General features: G+C 38.2%; 1 long non-coding RNA gene across 2 annotated transcripts in view; it reads right to left on the bottom strand.

The window, feature by feature from the left end:
* LOC141581539 (uncharacterized) overlaps positions 1-18721 on the bottom strand; it is a 225234-nt gene that overhangs the window by 72324 nt on the left and 134189 nt on the right. The window contains exon 2 of one of the 2 annotated variants that reach the window (XR_012514237.1): positions 12163-12268. This is a non-coding gene — a long non-coding RNA (uncharacterized LOC141581539). Of the gene's footprint in view, positions 1-12162; positions 12456-18721 lie in introns of those variants that run through there. The other variant, XR_012514236.1, reaches the window with a different exon arrangement.

Raw genomic sequence — 18721 nt, 5'->3', positions numbered from 1 at the left:
AGTGGAGTCCGCAGCCTGGAGTGAGTACTTATTGTGCTTTTTCTAGGCCCACTCATGGCCACCCATGGACCAGTCATTATATACTTCCTTACTTCTGAGACCATAAAAACCCAGGATCTAGACAGACTCACACAGATGTTGGGACTACTGGGTGTAGGAAGGAGCTACCCACTTCAGGTTTTCTTGACTCATTGGGATGGCCTGCATGCAGAAAGGAGCTACCCACTTTGAAGTCTCCTAAGAGCTGTTCTGTCATTCAGGGACTCTCCTGTTCACCTTGCTCACCCTCCAGTTGTTTGCCTACCTAATTCTTCCCAGACATGGGACAAGAACTTGGGACCCATCAAATGGCAGGACTGAAAAAGCTGTAACAGAAACAGGGCTGAAACATGCCCCTTCCACCACTCCTCTGCTCACCACACTGCAGGCAACAAAGAAAGAAGAGATGTGGTTCTTTGGGGAAGCCCAGACCTAGGGGCTCTCTGAGTCAACCTTGTGACACCTTCTTTAAGGCTCTGCAATTTCTGGTGTCTCCAAGCTCCTGGGTACCATTGTATTCCCTGATGCCCACAGTGGAAGCCACTTGCAATATGCCTGGTCTAACTGCAACCTTGTTCAGAGCCAGGGTCTGTACTGGCACCTGGAGCTGCCCACCCCACCGCAGCTGGCACACCTGCCTATGTGCAGTGGCTGGACGCTGTGCTTGCTCACACACCCCTTGTGGCTTCCCACTTGTTTCATCCTTGGCAGGTTTAAGATTCATTCTGATTGTGCAAGCTGAATGCAGCCTGCTGGACCAAGTGGACAGAACAAGCCCAGTAGACCCAAGCAAAACTAGGGCAAATGTGCCACTGACCACGGAGGTTTCTGGCTGGAAAAGCAAAACCCTAAGGATCCTCTGACAATAGTATCTCACTGTGGTTTTGATTTGCATTTTTCTGATGACTAGTGATGTGGGGCATTTTTTTATATGTTTGTAGACTCCTTGTATGTCTCTCTTTGAGAGTGTCTGTTCATATTCTTTGCCCATTTTTAAATGGGATTAATTGGTTTCTGCGTGGTGATTTAAGTTTCTTATAGATTCTAAATATTAGTACAGTTCAACTTTTGATTGGTAGAAAAACCAAGAAGCTCCACTGAAACCAAGGATTTTAGTAGTTAGCCATCCAAAGCAGAAAACAATAAATCCTATTCAAAAGCCTGAGGAAAAACTGAGAATTTGCATATTATGGGTAAGTACCCGATTCACTTTATTCACTTAAATTTTGATTGTCCTATAAAACAGTATTTATATTGTCTCTTTCCTAAATCTTTTCATTAAAAATAATCATGGAATTACCTTTCTAACAATGAAAAACTTAGTTACAGATTGGATTTTTTTTTTTGAAAGGTCCTTACATGCCTCTTTCAGAAGGGATAAAGGCTGCTAATTTCCTACTAAAAATAAAAATAAGCACTAGGGCTGTCTTGTGCATAAGCACAGCTATTTTTTTTTTAATGTAAACTACCATTTAATTAACTATGCATTTGAGAATCACAGAATATGGCAATTGAATGTTGATATATATCCACAAAGTTTCTGTGGAATATCTCTAACCACTTTACCTCCAGCAGCATGAGACCTTTGCTTTCACCTGAGTGTGCATAATTACACCCTTTCCAGCCTTGTATACTCATTGAATAAAAATACATATAGCTCTAGTGTTAATAGTTTTACCCTCAAACACCTAGATAGTTTTCAAAGTAACTAAATAAAAATTAAATATAAATTTTGGATTTATATTGGCAAGAAAAAGATTTATGTAAACTAAGAGCAAGATTAGGGTTTAGAATATGGGAAAAACTTCTGTACTTATCTTTAGAAAAAAATAAACAGTAGTTTTTAGTTTATTGATCTTTCTTTCTTTCCTTCCTTCCTTCCTTCCTTCTTCCTTCTGTTTTTTTTTCTCTTCTTCTCCCACTTATTTAGGCTATATGTTGAATGAGTTATTTCACTAGATACATTTAAAATTACCTAAGAATTACATTATAATTTTCTGTCTTTTATATTATGCAGAATTAAACATAATAGGTGAATCAAGACTTGTTTATTTTTATACCAGGAATGGCATTTTGTTGTTAATATTATACTAACTCTTAATAAGGAATTTGATTTCCTCAAATTGATGAGGAAATTGCTGATTATATGAAGTTTCTATATTTAGTAAAAATGAATATTAATATTATAAAATGATGAATTGCTAATAAAGGACATTGAGCTTGCAATCAACCATAAAATATCCCTCCTATAAAAGACAAGAATTTATGGCAATAATTATAGAACTCAATTCCATTTCTAATGTCATGTATAACAAAGGAGTAGGGAATTCAATAGCCCTTTATAGTCAGAAATAATAATTTCTAAAAAATGCTCATGACATTATTTTGGTGAAATATTTTAACTGTGAGATCATTGTCAGAATTTTATTTTAAAACATATTTCAGAAGAGAGGAAAATAAGACAAATACGTGCCTGCTTTGTGGTACAAGAAAAATATCTATTGAAAAATGTTATTTAATTAATTAAATGTATAAATGTCATTCTTGTTTCATAACCATAAGTAGTCAAGTAATGTTAAATTCATCTACATTTCTGTCATATTAATGTTTTCAATTGCTTTTCTTTAACAATAACAGAATATCACGTTTTGAATGAAATTATGTTTAAAAATATTAGAAACACCAATCTTAATAGGGAGATAATTTTTTTTAAAACTGCCCTTAAGGAAAAGTTCTGGGCTTATGCTAACAAAATATGATATATACAACTAGATGGGATATAAATTCAATCCAATAAAATATTTTTAAACTGAAGATATCAGATTATATACATTTAAATATTTTTATCTCTCAAATATAAAACATAAAATAAAAAATGACATTTATGAAAAAATGTTAATGCTCCTGATATTTACATAAAGCATTCTTCTGCACTTCAGATCCTACCCTATCTCCTAGTTCTTTGGCCATGTATTTCAGCCCAGTTATTGCTATAGTAGCTTTGTTGCCGACTACAATTTTATTGAGTGAGGCCCCCACCAAGTCCTAACCCATATAATTTTTACTGAAATGTCTTCGATGACTTTTTCCCATTGTTTTGAACAGCACCACTTCACTCCTTTTTAGTCATGCTAATCTCTCTAGCAGGTGATTGCTCCACAGCCTGATCGAATTACTCACTGAAAATGACTTTTTTTGTTCTCTATCTCGTGGCCAGGTTGTAACTTTTCCAAAATTTTACATTGCTTTCCTTTAAAATATAAATTTTCAACCTTAAGTCAATCCTTTGCTCTCACGTCTGTTAGAAGCAACCAGGCTACCTCTTAAAAGCTTTACTGCTTAAGATATTTCTTCTGCCAGATTGTCTACATCACCAATCTTAACTTCAAACTTTTACAGATTCCTAGCACATGAACAGAATACAGGTAAGTTCTCTGCTAGGATGTAACAGTGGTGATCTTTGCTCTAGTTCTTAATATCCTCCATCCTTCTATCTGAGACCTCCTGAACCTGGACTTTACCATCCATATTTCTATAAGCATTTTGGTCACATCAACTCAACAAGTCTCTAAGTAGTTACAAATATTTTTTCGTCTTTCTGTTTTCTTCCAAGACCCCCAAACTCTTCCAAGCTCTGTCCATTACCGAGTTTCAAAGCCTCTTCCACATTTACACGTATCTTTATAGCAATGCCTTACTCCTTGATACTAATTTGCTGTGATAGTCTGTTCTTGCATTGCTATAAAGAAATACCAGGGGCTGGATAATTGATAAAGAAGAGAAGTTTAATTGGCTTACAGTTCTGCAAGCAGTATAGGAGGCAGGGTGCTAGCGTCTGCTTCTTATGAGGGCCTCAGAAAGCTTAAAGTGAAAGCAGAAAGTGAAGAGAGAGCCTGTATATCACATGGCAAAAGTGGGAAAAAGTGAGAGAGGAGGAGGGAGGTACCACACTCTTAAACAACCAGATTGCACATAAACTCACTGAGTGAGAACTTAGCAACCACAGCATTGTGCTAAGATATTCATGAGGGATCTGGCACCATGACCCAAAACCTCTGTATTGAGGGACTGTGTTAAAAGAAAAAACTTGTCTTCCCAGGTCCACAAGGGGCATGGTTTCAAAGGCAAGAACTTCCCAGCACCATGCCTCCATCCACCTCCCCCTCCAGGAACCTAAAGTTCTTTGTCTAACTTGCCCGAGTGCAGGCTAGGTAAAATTTCAGGTGTGCTCCTTTGTTTAAAAAACTGAGAAAAGCTCTGGGAGGAAGGGCCTCTGTTCTGGGCAGGACAGCCAATCCAGCATCAAAGTCGAAGATCAGTCATTCCAGAGGAAGTTTGAAAGAACTTCTCTCATTGGACAAGAACATAAATGGGATGAGAATAACTTCAAAGTTAAAACCCCATTGCCCCTTACCTGTGCGGACTCCTTCTCTGGATTCCCCTCCCATGGCAATGTGGGAGCTGTCTCTCCCTCTCCACCTGTGCAGATTTCCCTCTCTGGGATCCCCTCCCACAACAGTGTGGGAGCTCTCTCTACTTCTCTCTCTTTTTCTCCCTGCCTAATAAATCACTCTCTGCAAAACTCTTTGGGTCCAATATTTACTCGACCAGTTACCTCACCAGGCCACCAGGGCTTCTTCCCCATTCCTGGGTCCAGGGAGCCCAAGAACCACTGATACATTGGGAAAAGAATGTGACAGGGAGGGAGCTGAGTGCATCACCTTCCCGATCAGGGAATTGGGAGTGTCTTTGGGACGCCTCTCTGATCTCCCTGCATCCCGTGACCCAGTTACAGTATTAGTTCATTTTCATGGACTGGACAATTTATAGAGAAAAGTTTGATTGACTTGCAGTTTCACATGGCTGGGCAGACCTCACAATCATTGAGGAAGATGAAGGTACATCTTACATGGTGGCAGAAAAGAGAGAAATGAAACCCAAGTGAGGAAGGACACCCCTTATAAAACCATCAGATCTTGTGAGAACTTTTTATGATATGTACGGGAGAAAGCGTCCTCATGATTTCATTATCTCTACCTGGTCCCACCCTTGACATGTAGGGATTATTACAACACAAGGTGAGATTTGGGTGGGAACACAGAGCCAAACCACATCATGTCACTCCCACCCCTCCTAAATCTCATTTCCTAATATTTCAAAACATAATCATGCCTTTCCAGGAACAGTATCCCAAAATCTTAACTCATTCCAGCATAAACCCAAAAGTCCAAGTCCAAAGTCTCCTCTGAGACAAGGAAAGTCCTTTCCACCTATGAGCCTGTAAAATCAAAACAAGTTAGTTACTTCCTAGATACAATGGGGTCACAGGCATTGGATAACTACACCCATTTCAAATGGAAAAAATTGGCTAAAATGAAGGGGCTAAAGGCTCCATGCAAGTCCAAAATCCAGTGAGGCAGTCACGTCTTAAAGCTCTACAATAATCTCCTTTGACTCCAGGTCTCACATCCAAGTAATGCTGATGCAAGAGGTAGGGTCCCATGGTCTTTGGCATCTCCACCCCTGTGGCTTTGCAGGGTCTAGCCTCGCTCCTAGCTGCTTTCACAGGCTGACATTGAGTGTCTGAGGTTTTTCAGGAGCACCTTGCAAGCTGTCAGTGGATCTACCATCCGGGATCTGGAGAATGGTAGCTCTTTTCTCACAGCTTCACTAGGCAGTACCCCCAGTGGGGACTCTGTATGGGAACTTCAACCCCACATTTCCTTTTTGCACTGCCCTAGCAGAGGTTTTCCATGAGGGTACCTCCCCTTCAGCAAACTTTGGCCTGGACATCTAGGCATTTCCACATATTCTCTGAAATCTAGGCAGAAGTTCCCAAACCTCAATTCTTGACTTCTGTGTACCTGCAGGCTCAACACCACATGGTAGCTGCCAAGGCTTGGGGTTTGCACTGTCTGAAGCCATGGCCTGAGCTGTACCTTGACTCTTTTTAGGCATAGCTAGAGTTTCTGGGATGCAGGGCACAAAGTACCTAGGCTGCACGGCACAAAGCACCTAGGCTGCACAAAGCAGAGGGGCCCTGGGCCTGGAACCATTTTTCCCTCCTATGCCTCTGGATCTGTGACAGGAGGGGCTGCCTCAAAGTTTTTTGACATGCCTCGGTGGTATTTTCCCTATTGTCTTGGCAATGTTCACATTTGGCTGCTCATTACTTATGCCAATTTCTGCAGCCAGGTTGAGTTTTTCCTCAGAAAATAGTTTTTTTCTATAGCATCACCAGGCTGCAAATTTTCCAAACTTTTATGCTCTGTTTTTCTTTTAAAATTGAATGCTTTTAACAGCACCCAGGTCACTTCTTTAATGCTTTGCTGCTTAGAAATTTCCCCTGCCAGATACCCTAAATCAGGCATCCTCAAACTTTTTACACAGGGGGCCAGTTCACTGTCCCTCAGACCGTTGGAGGGCCACCACATACTGTGCTCCTCTCAATGACCACCAATGAGAGAGGTGCCCCTTCCTGAAGTGCAGCAGGGGGCCGGATAAATGGCCTCAGGGGGCCGCATGTGGCCTGCGGGCCATAGTTTGGGGATGCCTGCCCTAAATCATCTCCCACAAGTTCAAAGTTGCACAGATCTCTTGGGCAGGGGCAAAATGCCACCAGTCTCTTTGCTAAAGCATAGTAAGAGTCACTTTTATTTCAGTTGCCAACAGGTGCCTCATCTGCATTTGAATCCACCTCAGCCTGAATTTCATTGACCATATCATTATCACCACTTTGTTCAAAGCCATTCAACAAGTCTCTATGAATTTCCAACTTTCCTACATTTTCCGTTTTTCTTCTGAACCTTCCAAACTGTTCCAGCCTCTGCATGTTACCCAGTTCCAAAGTCACCTTCCACATTTTGGGATACCTTTACAGCAGCACCCCACTCTACCAGCACAAATTTACTGTATTAGTCCAATTTCATGCTGCTAATAAATATATATCCAAGACTGGATAATTTATAAAGAAAAAGACGTCTACTAAACTTACAGTTCCACATGGTTGGGTAGGCCTCACAATCATAGTAGAAGGTGAAGGAAGAGCAAAGGCATGTCTTACATGGTTGCAGGCAAGTGAGAACTGAAAATCAAGTGAAGAGGGAAATCCCTTATAAAACCATCAGATCTCATGAGAAGTCACTCACTATCATGAGAACAGTATGAGGGAAAATGCCTCCCATGATTCAAATATCTCCACCTGGTCCTGTCCTTGACATGTGGAGATTATTAAAATTCAAGGTGATATTTGGGTGGGGACACAGAGCCAAATCATTATCAACCTCCCACTCAGCCCAGCTCCAATGCTGGAGGTCACACTTCAACATGAGATTTAGAGAAGACAAAACAGCCAAACTATATTACCTTGTGTTTCCCATGCTTATATCTTGCAGTAACTTCCCATTATATATAAAGAGATTGGTGACTGTTTCTGTAAGGATCAGGTAGTAAATATCTTAGGCATTATGGAGCATACAGTCTTTGTCATAAACACATAACTCTGCTATAGCATAAACACAGTCATAGCCAATACTTCCATGAAAGAATATGGCTGCATTCCAATGAAACTTTATTTACAAAAATGGTGGCAGGGCAGATTTGACAACCTCTAACACATAGTGGGAAAAATCCATAATCTTAGGAATGCTTTACTAAAGACTTTTGTACCTGCCCAACCTACAGAACCTGCAGAATTCATTCACAGTTACCACTAGTCTCTGCTTCTGATTATAACAGCCTAGACAATTTTAACAGCTTTGGTACCAATTTTCTGTGTCAGGCTGTTCTTGCATTGCTATAAATAAATACCAGACACTGAGTAATTGTTAAAGAAAGAGGTTTTATAGGCTCCCAGTTCTGTAGGTTTGTACAAGAATCCTGGTACTATCATCTGCTTTTTATGAAGGACTCAGAAAGCTTAAAATTTCTGCAGAAGGTGAAGAGGAGCTGGTATATTAGTTTTCCTTTAAAGGCACTATGATGGGGGATCTCTAAGACCATTTCGCATTCAACAATTCACTAGATGGAATCACAGAACTCAGCAGAGCTCTTATACTCTTAAAGTTATAGTTTACTACAACTAATGGATACAACTTAAAATCTGCAACAATCCCAGCACTTTGGGAGGCCAAGTTGGGGGGATCACAAGGTCAGCAGTTTGAGACTAGCCTGGCCAATATGGTGAAATCCCATCTCTACTGAAAATATAAAAATCAGCCGGGTGTGATGTTGTGAGCCTGTAGTCCTAGCTCCTCTGAGGCTGAGGAAGGAGAATTGCTCAAACCCAGGAGGCAGAGGTTTCAGTGAGCCAAGACTGCACCACTGCACTCCAGCCTGGGCAATGGAGCAAGACTCTGTCTCAAAAAACAAAACATCTACAACAGAAAAAGATGAATAGCACAGGCTCTGGGAGAGACCAGGTGCAAGCTTCCAATTGTCCTCTACCAGTAAAATCATATAAAGAACACTAATTCTTCCAGCAACAATGTGTATAAATATGCATGAATTATTGACAGAAATGGAAGCTCACAAAAGCGTTCTTGTCCAGATTTTTTGGGGGTGGGACTGATCATATAGAGATGAGTGACTTCCTAAAGGTCTAATCTTAGTTATTCAATCTCCAGTCACTCACAAGTTCAAACTACTACTGTGTGGCCCAAGTCTCAAACAAAATTCACATTTTTAGCATAATTTATCTGGCATGGCCCAAAGTCTTAGGTAAACAAAGACATTGTTAACAGGCATAAGAATCCAAGGCATTCAACATTGTTTTCTAGACACTGGAAGCATGTTCGACTTTATATTGGAATGTACAGGTAGATTTTGGGCAGCCCTGATCTAATAAATTAATCTTTTACTGTTTAAGTACCCAAAGATTTTTTACTTTTGTGTCTTTGCTCACTGAAATGCCTTTTTGCTTATTCCATTCTCTGAAGAGATATAAATATGCCACTTACTCTAAACTCCTTTTAAGACAATCATTTTCTTAATCACCTTTGTCTCCCTATTGCATGTATAGTGCCAAAAATGCAGTATAGGCTTAATAAGTGCTTTAAAAAAATGAGCAAAAATAAATCAGAAATGTATTCTTGTTTTTGTAAATTAATATTGGCCAGGAATTATATTTTGAAATGCATCACTAAATAACAGAAATAACTACTTCCTGTAGTCAACAATTGGGTAAATTACAGGAAAGATCAACCTAATAATCATGAAAAGTAAAGCTGGTGGTATGGGATATCATTAAGAAGAAATTTAATTGAAATTTATTTTAGAAACTTTCAAGCATTGTTCCTGTAAATTTCAAATTGTATCAATAGATGAAAGATCTATAAGCTATAGAACTCTATCTAAATCTGGTTTGCCACAGTTTTTGGTAAATAAAACTTTATGGGGACACAATGTCTTCATTCTTCTTTCACACTAAGTGGCAAAGTTGAGTAATTGCAAGGAGACAGTAGTCCATATGGCCTACTAACACTAGAATATTTTCAATCTGGACTTTTTACTGAGAGAGTTTTATAAACTCTTCCCCAGATAAATAAAAAGTTTAAAACCATAATCTCAAAAATCAAAACATATAATTTGAGTATACAGATTGGTTCCACTTCTAAGGCAATTATGTTTAATGTTGTTGGGTGTCAAAATGAAAATCCCCACTTAGTCTCTTTAAACAATTCTGAAGAAATAATTGCTAATGTTGAAAGTCATTCATAAATATTTATGTCAGGATTTCTATATGATATTCTCTTTCTTACATGACTTACAAGTGGTTAATTTCTAAATACATTGTCTTATAGATTCCTCTTTATGTGGTACGAGTACTATCTTTTCTCTAAAAAATCTAAAGTTATAAAAACTAACATTTTTATAATATTGATAGTTCCATTTCAATTATATTAGTGTTATTTTCTACTTAAGGCATACTTAGTGATGAAGAAATGGTACATTTTTTTCTCCCACTGGATACAGCTTTTGCATCCATAGCCATTACGCTGGGCCAAGAGTGCTAAGTGCTTTGAAGTTGTTTCAGATCTGACACTGAAGAGGCTATTTTCTGTGACAGTTTTTCCTTAAGTAGAGTTTGGCTGGCTAAGTCAAGGAGATGATACTGAGCTCTGTGTGAAAGGTCGTCCGTACCAAAGGAATTTCAAGCCATAGGCAGCAAGATGAAGTCCTGGTTGCTCAGCAGTTACTTTCAAACAGAACTAGTAAGAAGCATAGAGAAACATCCCAATAGACAGATCATAGACACTCCGAAACACATCTGTCACAAGTCTGAGGAACAAGCATAGATATAGGATGAAGATGCTTGAAAAATGTCAAGTTGTATGTTGTAACAATTAAAATTTAATTCTGTAGGAAATTCGGCTAATGGGCTTTAAAACAAGGCAAATGCCTGGAAACAGGAAGTAAGTTAGGAACCTAGACATGGAAAATGAGGGAGAGGTCAGGACCTAATCACAAGTGATTAGAATCAGCTCCTGGTATTATAATACAAGGTCAGAGTGTGAGCAACTGAACAAAGATTTAATGAATAAAACCAACAATCTAGATCTCTTTGTATTAACTCTTCTTTTTAGCAGATTAGTCACAGAATCTGGTGAATGGCAAAAACATAAGGTGGCATTAAATGCTCCAAAATTCAAAATTAGCATGACACAGAGTCAAGGAGCCAAGAAAACCATTGCAACTTATGATTTATCCTCATTTCAAAGGGTTATTTAAGCTCTCTCTGATTGCCAGCCAAGAAACACTCACAAAATGCCCTATTTTTATGCAACATATGTAACATCAACCAATTTCTCTTTCAATTACCTTCTGGTAATTGTTTTGCTTTTCTCTCTAGAATCCAGAAAGAGTTTTATTTCCTTGCTGACTTTGGTTTCTATTTCTATCTAGTACTTACATTTACAGAAGAAAAGAAATATAATGTCATGAATTTACCAGAAAATAAAATTAGAACTATGTCAGCCAAAATTAATGAAGTAAATAACTGTGAAAACAAAGAGATTAGATAGGGAAGACTGCTAGAGTAAACACTTAAGTGTTGTTGGTTTTCATTTTATCACTACAATCTCTTGTTATTCAGTATAGTGTATGCCAGAATAAGAGTTGATCAGACCTATTAGAAAAGTATACACTGTATCAGAGATGTAGTATTATCTATCATAATATTATTACTGTGAGTTACTGAATAACCTTAAGGAGTATTTATGTTATAGAAATATAAAAAGGTCCTAAGGAAAAGGATTATAAGTTCACACAGCTTGAGTTTAGTCCTGGATCTGCCACTTAATAAACTTACTTAATTTTTCTTTTCTCTGGCGTCATCTTGGGGTGAGAATATAAGTACCTCCTTAAAAAGGTGTTGCAAATATTTGTTAAACAGGTAAGTTCAAGTAGTGTTCACATGTATGCCTGTAATGAACAAAGTGCCCAATAAACCTTAGCAATCACTCACCTTATAACACAAGTACTGGAGAAAACGTAGATACACATAAAATCAAAAATGTATTTTGAAGAAAAAGTCATATTGGGAAAATAAGTCATCTGTATACTTTAGGAAGAAAGTTGCTAACTTCAAACTGAGATATTAAGTCTTTTCATCGTGAGTGCCATCATCAAAAATTAAAATGCTGGTTGGACATAGTGGTTCAGACCTGCAAGCCCAGAACTTTGGGAGGCCAAAGAGGGAGGCTTTCTTGGGAAAGGAATTTGAGACCAGCCTGGACAGCATGGCAAAATCCCGTCTCTACGAAAAAAAATACTAAAATTAGCCTGGTGGTGGCTCACGCCTGGAGTCTCAGCTACTCCAGAGGTTAAGGCAGGAGGATCGCTTGAGCCCAGGAATTTAAGGTCTCAGTGAGCTGTGACTGCACCACTGTACTCTAGCCTGGACAACAGAACAAGACCCCATCTCAAAAACGAAACAAAACAAAAGCAAAAACAAAACAAACAAACAAACAAAAAAATTAAAATGTTTATCTTTGGCTGCAAATAACAGAAACTCGAATCCAACCTTTAAAAATTTAAAGAATAAAATAGTGTATAATTCCATATAGTATTACATGTCAGAGCAAACTCTAGTCCTCCCCTTCTATCTGGTTCATTCTTGCTTACCTTGCCCATGCATCAACTGGCTTAATCTGTGTGAAGCCCAGGAAGTCAGGAGCAGGGGACTGAGGAAGATGCCTTAAATTTGTGCATTTGTGGTGTTCAGCAGAGACTGCAATAAAATGAATCTTCATTAGAAACAAAGTAGAGAGGAACAAATGTTAGGTAAACAAAATAGTGCCTACTAGTAAAACAGATATTTCTATTTTAGCTCACTGATTTTACTCTATACTGAACATAATTTTAGACGGGCAATTATGTACTGATAGAGTAAAACAGATATATCTCTCCTGCCTTTGTATGTGTTTTAACAGAGTGACAGACTGCCATATGTAACAATGACAAATGTGTATTTATGCATAAAGGATTAATGAAAATATGATTTCTCCAATATATATTTTGATTAGGAAAAGAGTCAAAGAAGAAGAGACTGAGACACTCCAAATATTTCTTAAGGGGGCTTTGTTATAAAGAAAGAGAAGGATGAATATGTAGAATAGGAATTTCTGTCTTGGCTAATTCTTGCCAGAACTGGCATTTATAGGAAATGTACTTATATGTAGAATTAAATATTCTTTAGCTACCAGTTCTTTTTGATTGTTTTCTAAGGAAACAAATTTGTGGGGAAAGAGCAAGAGAAGCTAAAGTTGGTCAAGAATATAGAGAAATACATAAATAGAGACATGCCATTTAGAAACAGTTTTTATGACTTTATTACTGTTATTTTTCTTATTTTGTATTTAAATGTATAAATATGTATTTGCAACTCCAATATATTTTATTGAGTAAAATGATGAAAATTATATGTTGCTGGTCAGCCTGAGGATAGATTTAATATATATCTAGGATTTAATTAGAGCGTATTTAACTCAAAAATGTTCTCACACTTTTTCTTTTTTGCTTGAAATAATTTTCATTCTCTGTTAAATTAAAAAGTATACAGCCATAAAGTTGAAAAGGGGGAAAATCACGGTGGTGCTATATAGAATGGATGTTTAGCAGTCTTTATTAATTTAAAGTTTAATCAAGCATAACAAGTAAAGACTTTTGAAGTGCTAGATTACATGAAGTATTTCATTATAAAAATATATTTTAAAATAATAAAGTTAACAATAAAGAATCCAAAAAGCAGTCTTCCACCTGTACATGTTTTTTACATGTGATTATTTGATTTCATTTTTCCAAAAATGTACCTATTGGATTGAGAGTTTACATTTATGTTCAGATTCAAATTTTGTTTCTTTTCCAAATGTAAGAAAAACAGACTGTATTTTTTTGTAGGAAGATTGCTATGATTTGTTGTCTGTTTACTAATTAAGGGGCCTGTATATCCTCTATTTCATCCTTCTTTGAGTTTGTTGATTACCTTATTGGCTTTTCCTTTTTCAAGTTGTCTGTTCTTTCAGACTACTTTGCACCATTAGCAGAATATACAATTTATTTTTTATTTCACTTCTCAACATCTGCTTTGTATTAGACTATGAAATATAACAAATGTTTATCATTGAAACACTTTAAACTTATGATGAGATAAATTTCAGTTTGTTTTTTCTAGATCAAATGTAATATGACCTGTTTTCATGTCAATAATAATATGCAAAGTAACAAATAGCTTGTTGTTTATAGAGATAAAAACATATCTAGGTATACAATAATATATAGATAGGAAGACATATTTCCTAAAAATTGGAAGGTATTCCCTAAAGTTCTTTAGAGAAGAATATTTTTAATGTTAGGATTTAACCTTCATCAGTATCTGCTATGGATGAAAAATTTAAAAAGATATAACATATAACATTTTATAATTCAATATGTCATTTTTATTTCTGTATACCACAAAAGAAATTATATAAATTATATTTTCTCCAAAATTATTTCTTTGATACTATACTTTCACAGTAAGTTATATGACACAATTCAATAAGTAGGTTTTTTCCTTTCGTGACAATATTTATAATTTTAAAAGCCTGAAAGTTGATTCTAGATTGTCAGAACCTCTCACATAAGACTGTCATATATTTTCATATGTTAGGCTATATGTAGTCACTATTACAAAACAAAATATATGTGTGAATTACACACATGGATCATATATCATGATCTGTTTGTACAGTCTTGTCAAAAAGGTAAAACTAACCAAGACCTTTTTTTTTTTTCACTTGAGATGCATTTCTACACAGAGAAAATTTATAAAGCTATGTCTTTGAAAGAGATTGGCCTCCTCTAAGTATGCTCAACTACATGTTTCAAAATGGCAATCAGATCATCAGAACTAAATAATAAGAAATGTCAATAGCAAAAAAGATTACATTCTTTAATTCAGGTTTCTTACAGATTATAAACTACATGTGGATAAGAATTTCTTAATTTGCCTTGATTTTTGTCTTGTGTTATATTTCTAGTTTCTAAAACTAGTACTTAACCACAGTCTGTAAAAATCAAATTGTTTCACTAAATAATTAAATACACAAATTAATTGGTGATTAATGTATGCTCTTCAGCCCAAGGTTGCTTCTTCTTTATGCACTGAAGCAAAATTTAAAGAGAGTTTTTAGTTACTTTCTTTGCAGGCGTCCCTAATGTTATAAAACCAGTAGCATGCTTTGTCTTAAGGACAGGATGAATACATTTAGGATGAAAAAGCCAGTGGACTCTTTTTATATTTTATTTGATACCCTTTATAGAGATAATAGATTTTAAGGCAAATTTTAATGTTGCATAGTTCATATAGGTTTGGTTTATGTACATATTCGAAAATGTAGATTCTACATAAGAAAACTGAGATTGACAAGTGTAAAAACTTGAAAAATAGGTTTAATAATGGGGGTCCAAAATGTTAAACTACACCTACTAAATATCAAACCATGAAGGACAAGGTGCTATAGAAAAAGAATAGAAAATTATGCAAACTTAGTTTTGAGTGAATCCCTTCCCAATTCTAAGACCAGGCAGGAGGATGATCTAAGGAATCTATACTTCTTGAGAAGTGGTCTGATATACCAACCCTTGGGCCAAATCCCCAAGTAACTGGTGGAAAGGAAGACCATTTAGCACTTAAGAATCAGAGGTATCTGGAGAAGTCCTGCATACAACATATTGTCTGAGAGGGAGAATAAAAACATAAGCGAAATTGCAGACATAGGTTGAATCGGCTGCCCCAGGGCAGTGTGCTGAGTGCAGCACACTCCAGTGCAGTATAAGAGGTTTCTCTAAATCTTTGGATGTCCTCTAAAGGAATGAAAGTACAAGTTAGATTAAATAGAGCCCCCAAGGTATTCTGGAATAGGAACAAGGCAGTAATAGAGTACTATAGTTGGCTGCCTGAGTACACAGCAGGTCTGAGGTTTTAATAATGAGTGAGGTACACAGCTTTGAAGATTAAAGTGTAAGTAATGCCACTCAGAGGTCAGTATAGGCAGAAGATAATTAAGAGACTACTTACTTCTTTCCGTCTTGAAGTAAATAAGATATGTAAACCCACAAATCCCAGGGAGAAATACAAGATAAGTAAGGTGAAGGGAGAGAAACATAAAAACAACCAATTAAACAAGTGGTTATGACTAAAAGAACTCAGTTCCAAATAAAATAACATCAATCTTATCTTTCCTTAATGGGCAATAGTAATTATTCTGCAATCAATAACAACGAGATCTCAAGACTTTTACTAAAAGAGATTCAAAGATAGATAATTCTTAAAACATCTGATTCAATAAATGTAAAATTTCACACTCATTACATTTGTAATATGTTGTTAAAAACTCTGTGAGTCTATATTCCAGTTAAAACTATTCCCTAGTTGCATTTAAGAATATATCAGAATCATCTGGAAAGGTTAGTGAAACACAGATTGCCGGGCTTGCAAAATTTCTTATTCAGTAGGCCTGAGGTGGAGACTGAGAATTTGCATTTTTAATAAGTTTAAACAAAATTTTAAACAAAATTTCAGGTGATACTGATGCTGCTGGTTTAGAACTTCCACTTAAGCAATTGTTGCCTTAAAACATATAACCATGTTACATGCTTTTTGGGCCAGCTGAACTCTGGCTTTGTTGTTGTTCCACGATTTCATATACCTTGCTTCATAATCTAACATGAAAGAAATAAATGAGCTTTTAAAATAGACCAGTACCATGTTTATATTTGAAACTGCATTGTTGGGTGGCAGTTAAATTAAAGCAGGATGTGTGAGACCAGCAAAATCTGGTCTTCTGTATGAAACTGTACTTTCTTAATCTATATATAGGCATTAACACTCACCATTCTGAAGTGAGGGATGATTGATGCCTCATAGTTTTAAAGATTATAACAAAATGGGGGAATGCTGGGAAGATGGCTGCCTAAGAACAGCTCAGGACTTCAGCTCCCAGTGAAAGTGCAGAGGGTGAGTGGACGCCGCATTTACAGACGAATTTTTATTGTCCACAGACCAGGAGATACCCAGGCAGAGGGGTCGCCAGTGTCGCAGTCCCAGCCTGTGCCGCTGTTTTGGCCCCCCCGGGGCTAACTCTGCTGGAACGGCTGCTGTGACCATGCCCTGTTGCTGCGGTTCTCCGGTTCTCCGTACAAAAGGCACTGGTCTGGCAGCCCTCTTAGCTGGCGATCGGAGACCGAAGATGGCAGAGTTGCCCATTCATCTGAAATAGTGAGCCAGGCCAGGAGATTCCTAGGCAAAAAATCCGCCAGGAGCCGGCGCCGCAGTTTGAGCCGAGTCAGTGAGTCACAGCACGGGAGATCCCGGAGCCTTTTCAACAAGCGACCGGAACGCGGGGTCATTCAACTTAAAAGAAAAGACTCTGAGTCAGGGAGCCAGGTGATCAGGCTCGGTTGGTCCCACCCCTCCACCCCCAACAACAACGAAAACAAAAACAGTAATTGGAAACCCTCTGGGTTGAGCCCTTCAAACCAAGCACAGCTGAACCTGGGACAGGACGGTCGCGCTCGGTGAGGGAGGAGCTTCCGCCTCCACCTCTACGGAGGCCGGCCGCCGGCGCCGAGGCAACCCGCAGTTGCCGAGGCAACCTTCCACAACAGAGAGAGTCCGCCATAACAGAGGCGGGGCCACCATTGCTGAGACAGTTCTAACTACGCCCATATAAATAGGACTGCAGGGAAGAGCACAGGGCAGCTGGGCGGAGCCCACAGCAGCTCAGCAAAGCCCCTCCAGGCAGGCAGTGGCTAGGCATGCTGCTATCTGGGCGGGTCAGACCTGAAAGAAAAATCAAAAAAGGCAGTAGTGCAACGGAAACTCATAAAGCTCCAATTCCCTGGGACAGAGCACCTGGGAACAAAAAGTGCTTTATGAGTTCAGCTGCAGCAGACCTAAACGTACCTGCCCAGCAGCTCTGAACGAACAACGGAGCTCACAACTCAGGACTTAAGCCCCAATAAAAGGTAGACTGTCTCCTCAAGTAGCTTCCTGACCCCCATAGAACCAAAGCCTTACCTCATAAAGGAGAGAACGGACTGACAGTAGGCGAGCATCCTTCTGGGACAAAGATAGCGGAAGAGGAAACTGTTAGCAACCCTTACTGTTCTGCAGCTGCTGCAGGTGATCGCCAGGCAAGCAGGGCCAAGAGGACCTCAGCAGTCCTACAGCAGAGGGGCCAGACTGTTAGAAGGAAAGCTTTAAAAAAAAAAAAGAAAAAAGTAACTTCAGCATCCACGAACTAGAAGCTCACTCAGAGACCCAATCTGAAAGACAGTAACTACAAAGACAACAGGTGGATAAACCCACAAAAATGGGAAGAAACCAGTGCAAAAAGGATGAGAACTCCCGAAACCAGAACACCTCTCCTCCTAAAAGGGATCACAACTCCTCACCAGCAAGGGAACCAGACCGGATGGAGAAGGAGGGTGATGAAATGACAGAATCAGACTTTCAAAGGTGGGTAGTAAGAAACTACAGTGAGCTAAAAGAACATGTTCTAACCCAACACAAAGAAACTAGGAACCTTGAAAAAAGATTGGACGAAATGCTAACGAGAATGGACAGCATAGAGAGGAATGTAAGTGAATTGATGGAGCTGAAAAACACAACACGAGAACTTCGTGAAGCATGTACAAGCTTCAAGAGCCGAATTGATCAAGCAGAAGAAAGGATATCAGAGATCGAAGATCAACTTAATGAAATAAAAAGAGAACGCAAGAACAGAGAAAAAGGTGCAAAAAGGAAAGAACGAAATCTTCAAGAAGTGTGGGACTATGTGAAAAGACCTAATCTACGTTTGATAGGTGTACCTGAATGTGATGAAGAGAATGAATCCAAGCTGAAAATACTCTACAGGATATTATCCAGGAAAACTTCCCCAACCTAGCAAGGCAGACCAATATTCAAATACAGGAAACACAGAGAACACCACAAAGATATTCCTCAAGAAGAGTAACCCCAAGGCACATAATCGTCAGATTCACCAGGGTTGAAAGGAAAGAGAAAATGCTGAGGGCAGCCAGAGAGAAAGGTCGGGTTACCCACAAAGGGAAGCCCATTAGACTCACAGCAGATCTCTCAGCAGAAACCCTACAAGCCAGAAGAGATTGGGGGTCAATATTCAACATCCTTAAAGAA

Source organism: Saimiri boliviensis, chromosome 16 (assembly GCF_048565385.1).
Source record: "Saimiri boliviensis isolate mSaiBol1 chromosome 16, mSaiBol1.pri, whole genome shotgun sequence".
Lineage (NCBI taxonomy): Eukaryota > Metazoa > Chordata > Mammalia > Primates > Cebidae > Saimiri > Saimiri boliviensis.
The sequence above is the reverse complement of the archived record's forward strand: the minus strand, read 5'-3'. Positions and strand labels throughout refer to the sequence as shown.